Genomic DNA, 5,675 nt, shown 5'->3' with positions numbered 1-5,675 from the left:
TGGGCATTGTTGCTGGCCTGGCTGTCCTAGCAGTTGTGGTCACCGGAGCTGTGGTCGCTGCTGTGATGTGGAGGAGGAAGAGCTCAGGTAGGGAGGGGGTGAGGGGTGGGGTCTGGGTTTTCTTGTCCCTCTGGGGGTTTCAATCCTCAGGTAGAAATGTTCCCTGCCTCATTCCTGGGAAGCAGCATCCACACAGGGGCTAACCCAGCCTGGGACCCTGTGTACCAGCACTTACTCTGTTGTGTAGCACATGTGACAATGAAGGACGGATGTATCACCTTGATGATTATGGTATTGGGGTCCTGATTCCAGCATTCGTGAGTCAGGGGAAGGTCCCTACTAAGGACAGACCTTGGGAGGGCAGTTGGTCCAGGACACACAGCTGCTTTCCTCCTGTTCCCTGATCCTGCCCTGGGTCTGCAGTCATAGTTCTGGAAATTTCTCTTGGGTCCAAGACTAGGAGGTTCCTCTAAGATCTTATGGCCCTGCTTCCTCCCAGCCCCCTCACAGGATATTTTCTTCCCACAGGTGGAAAAGGAGGGAGCTACTCTCAGGCTGTGTGTAAGTGGTGGGGGTGGGAGTGTGGAGGAGCTCACCCATCCCGTAATTCATCCTGTCCCGTGTCTCCTGCGGGCTCTGACCAGCTCCTGTTTTTGTTCTACCCCAGCCAACGACAGTGCCCAGGGCTCTGATGAGTCTCTCACGGCTTGAAGAGGTGAGATTCTTGGCGTTGGGTGGGTTGGGGGTCAGAGGGGAAAGGCCTCGGTAATGGAGATTCTTTGATTGTAACGTTTCGAGTGTGTGGTGGGCTGTTAAGAGTGTCATCACTTACCATGACTGACTTGAATTTTTTTGTTCATGACTTGTTTTCTGTAGCCTGAGACAACTGTCTTGTGTGGAACTGAGAAGCAGGATTTCTTCATGCCTCCCTTTTGGAGAGACTCTGGCATCTCTTTCTGCAAAGGCATCTGAATGTGTCTGCAACCCTGTTAGCATAATGTGAGGAGGAGGAGAGACAGCCCACCCCCATGTCCACCGTGACCCCTGTTCCCACGTTGACCAGTGTTTCCCCCCGAGTCATCTTTCCTGTTCCAGAGAGGTGGGGCTGGATATCTCCATCTCAGTCTCAACTTTATGTGCACTGAGCTGCAACTTCTTACTTCCCTACTGAAAATAAGAATCTGAATATAAATTTGTTTTCTCAAATATCTGCTATGAGAGGTTGATGGACTAATTAAATAAATCAATTCCTGGAATTTGAGAGAGCAAATAAAGACCTGAGCACCTTCCAGAATCTGCATGTTCCCTGTGCTGAGTCTGTTGCAGGTGGGGGTGGAGAAGGCAGTGAGGAGCCCAGTGTGGACGGGGCCTGTGTCTAGTTGCTGTTCAGTTCTTCATGGACTTTGTGTGGTCAGTCCTCAGCTGGGTCACCTCACTGCTCCGTCGTCCTTGTCCCTTCAGTGGAAACTTGTCCAGCAGGAGCTGTGACCACAGAGGCTCAGACGTCGCCGAGGGCAGCCCCTGCACACGGGGGTCTCTGTGTATTCTGAGAAAAATTTTCAGAGCCATTCACCTCCTGCCCTGCTTCTAGAGCTTCTGTTCTGCTCTCCTGCCCTCTCTCCCTGCCCTGGTTCTAGTGATCTTGGTGCTGAATCCAATCCCAACTCATGAATCTAGAAAGCAGAGTCTAATTTAGACTTAGATTTGTCTGTGAAATTGGACCCATCATCAAGGACTGTTCTTTCCTGAAGAGAGAACCTGATGGTGTGCTGCAGTGTGCTGGGGTGGAGGGTGTGGGGGGGCGTTGCTGTAGAAAGAGGGATGGGGGAGGGAGGGCACCCAAGCAGCACTGCTGAGAAAAACATAGGCGGCCTCTATCTCAGTGTGAGGGGACCTTGTGCTGTAGCTGCCACAAAGCAGCATTTGGCCTAAGGCTATGTTAATAAAGATACTGCCTTTAGAATAGGGAGGTGCTCTACAGTGATCATTCATTCAACTGACCTTTGTCATTGGCCAGACGTGGGACAGAATGGTTCTGCATCTGGGAACACCACTGAAGTAAAATCAGAAAAGTCTCTGGTCTTTTGTAGCGTATGTTCCAGTGGGAAGAGGCAGACGATAGATACGCTATAACCAGAGTAAGGAAGGAAAGTGCTAGAAGGTGGTAAGTGCTGTGAGGCAGGTGATCCAGGATGTGGGCAGTGGGGACAGGGAATGTGGCTGTTGTGCTGTGTGGTCAGTGTGTGCCTTGTTGCAAAGGTGACCTTTGAGGAAGGATGTGAGGGACATGACGATGTCTGGGGAAGTTCTTTCCAGACAGAGGATCCTCCAGTCCAAATGCACTATGGCAGGAAGGTGTCTGTGTTTCCAGAAGAATAAGGAGGCCAGGAGGGCTGGACAGAGAGAAACTGAGGTGAGGTCAGAGGTGCGGCCAGAGCAGGTGGGCTTGAGGGGAATGGGGTCGGATCTGACCTTTGCTCTGAGTGGGATGAAGAGTTAAAGGACAGTTTTGAGCAGAAAAGGGCCATGATAAAACTTATGTTTTAAAAGGATCTCTCTGACTGCTGTGCTGACAACAGAATTGAGAGGTGAGGGACGAGGGAGGCAGAAGGGAAAACAGTAGGAAGCCAGTGCAGTGTTTCAGGCTGGAGATGTCAGTTACCTTGACTGGGCTGTGAGCAGGGGAAATAGTGGGATGTGAGGGGATTCTGGATGCATTTGAAGATGCACTCACAGCATTTGTCAATGGATTGTATCTGTGGTGTGAGAAAGACGAATCAAGGACACACTTAGTTGTAAAATGAGTGAGTAGATGGAAGGGTGGAGCTGCTGTCAGTGGAGATGGGGAGACTCTGGCAGGAGCATACTGAGGAGGGGGCATCACAGGCACTCAGTGGAGATGTCTACTAGGAATGCAGGTGGTGGAGCTGGGGTGGAATTTGGACAGACAACTCCAGAGATTAGAGGAAAGGAGAAATAGACTGGGCAGGAGAAATAGATTTAGGAGGTCACACCATATGAACGATACTTAAAACCTCAAGCATGGATGAGGGCACCAAGGGAGTGATTGACTGTGGAAAAGAATGAGGGCACGGACTGAACCCTGGACTTCCAGTTGTAAGGGATGTGATCAGAGCACACCCAGAGCAGACTGCACAGTTCTGACGCCATGTCTAGAGGACACTTCGACAAGGAACTTCCGTGTGCACAGGGATCACCCGGACGTGGTGCTGAGATCCAGGAAGTCTGGAGTGGAGCAAGAGATTCTGTATTTATGACAAGGCTGGATTTCATGTTGCTGTTCTCCAGATTACACTTGGAGTATCAAGAACATGAGGATCCCACATGTCTGAGCATCAGCCTCATCTCTAGGGCTTGTTATGTAAACGATTCATTGGTCTTGTGCGTAATACTCTGAGACAGGGTTTCTGGGGAGTGGCCTGAGTATTTTCTAAGCCCCCTGCCATATTGAAGTCATGTTTATCACTGAGGAGATTGCAAATGTTTTAGAACCTGGTTGTCAGGAAACAAGGACAAAGACCAAATATTGTTATCGGACCACAGATCACACCCTGGTTTTGACTACATTATCTCTTTTTATAATATTTATTATTTTATTTTAGAGATAATCTCTTGCTCTGTTGCCCAGGGTAGAATGCAGTGGCACAATCATAGCTCACTGTCACCTCGAATTCCTGGACTCAAGTGATCCTTCTGCCTCGGCCTCCTGAGTAGATAGCATTATGGGTGCACACCACCATGCCCAACTAATTTTTAAATACTTTGTAGGAATGGGTCTCACCATTTTGCCCAGGCTGGTCTCAAACTCCTGGCCTTAAACAATGTTCCTACCATTGAGCTCCCAAAGTGATGGAATTACAAGCATGAGCCACTGTACCGGGCCAATCACAGATCTCCTACACCAGAAGAATCATAACAGTGAAAAGATCCTGGTACATTGCCAGAATCCTCTTTGGTGATTAACAATGATCCCAGTGCAGTCCCAAAACAGGCATAGTCTCAGCAACATATGACTGCACCCTTTCAGGTACCTGGTGAAATGGAGCTAAGAGACAATACCATCTCTTGCTTATACCGCTTTCGAGTAGTTCATGTAACACTAGATTTTCCTTATTACATAACCCATTTATTCATTCATTTACCCTCAGCTACTATTTCTCCTTCTCTTCATTTATACTGAACATTTATAATTTTGGAAGGAACACTGCATTCTGCTGCTGTACTGGCTTAGACTTCGGGGACCAATACTGTTCTAGCAAGTGTCTCTCGTCAGCCATTCCAGTTCATAGAGGGGAGGGTTATGCAGGTAGAGAACTGGGTGGCTATCTGACCCCAGGCAATACAGCTGCATTCAGTGTTAGCCCCAACTTTGCCAGATGCAGTGAAGGCACAACCTACTTCTCCAGGCCCTTAGGAATTATTACACAAAGGACATAAAATATATTTACAGTTTCTTGCTTAGGAATAATTCCTGTTTCTGGACTCTATTTGCATCCCTAATCCTGGGATCACTGCATCAGGGATGAGAAAAGCAAGTTGAGGTGAATTACAGTCATTGTTCCAGTGTCCTCCCACCATGGGAAGGAATATATGAAGGTCACACCAGCACCTTCCCTGATCCACCAGGAAAAGAGAGGATACTCTCATGTCAAGTGTGAGCACCCTCATGAAGGTGTATAAGGCCACCCTTCGTGCTTGTTTCCCCACTCTTGCTTTATACACCCAATGTTTCAACTGGCTATTTTAATTCTCTGTGGAACTCTTCCTTTGAGGAGGATATCTCTCTGAGCATTGTTGGACATTTTGAGCCGGTGCATTTTCCAGTGTAAAGAAATGTGACTCAGTGGTCTACATGGTTGCAGTACCTCCCATTCAAGTTCTTTGTAGCACTCCGAGCATTTGCATCTGAGATAAAGGAGGAACCTCTCAGAAGCCTGCCAGGGACTCCCAACCTGGAAATAAAGAAAAACTTTCAGTTCCTTCAAGAGAAATTCCAGGCACCTAGCCAGCCCTAAAAAGTAAGTGAGTGATGTTATAAACAAGAAGGTAATGATAGCTTAAAACAATAGCTAAGAAAGTTAGAGTCACAAGATGTTTGATTCTCTATAGAAACTAAAAGTAACATCTTAATATATGTCCCTGAGTTGTTTTTCAGAAACATGGAATCCCACCTAATAGATCTACTGATAGGGAGACCACAGATAAGGGGAAACTGAGGACTGAACTCTGACCGCTGTTCTTTGTTCTAAATTTCTTCCTGAGGGGACTGGAGAGAGTCAAGGCTATAGGCCAGGCCTGAACATTCCTCTCTACTCCCCTAGCTGTGTAAGGAACCTTTGCTTCCTTATCTATCACAAATCAGAGAATCTTTAAATCTACTTAAGACCTGTAAGCTCCCTCAACAGGATTTTCCACCTTTTAAGGCCGAGGCAGTGTATCACTTCTAGGCATTGATTTATGATGTTGTCTGTAACTCTGTTTTCCCGAAATTTGCCCCCACCTTTAAAAATCCTTGATTGTGAGCCATCAAAAAGGGTGGGCCTTAAGCATGAGTTGCCCGATTCTCCTTGTTTGGCGCCCTGCACATAAATGCCCTCCTTTCTCCCACTATAATCTCAGTGTGGATGTTTGCTTTTACTGCCCCAGGTGAGTGG

At 47.6% G+C, this 5,675-nt stretch overlaps 1 protein-coding gene and 1 long non-coding RNA gene across 2 annotated transcripts in view; both read left to right on the top strand.

The window, feature by feature from the left end:
- On the top strand, positions 1–1,294 carry LOC105540180. The gene is made up of 4 exons (XR_001006163.1): positions 1–87; positions 529–561; positions 668–715; positions 877–1,294. It is a non-coding gene; the product is annotated as an uncharacterized LOC105540180 (long non-coding RNA).
- Positions 1–5,675, top strand: part of LOC105540194 (HLA class I histocompatibility antigen, B-67 alpha chain-like) — a 112,340-nt gene that overhangs the window by 42,865 nt on the left and 63,800 nt on the right.

Source organism: Mandrillus leucophaeus, unplaced genomic scaffold (assembly GCF_000951045.1).
Source record: "Mandrillus leucophaeus isolate KB7577 unplaced genomic scaffold, Mleu.le_1.0 Scaffold1048, whole genome shotgun sequence".
Taxonomy (NCBI): Eukaryota; Metazoa; Chordata; class Mammalia; order Primates; family Cercopithecidae; genus Mandrillus; species Mandrillus leucophaeus.
Note: the sequence above shows the minus strand (reverse complement) of the source record. Positions and strands in the feature narration are given on the sequence as shown.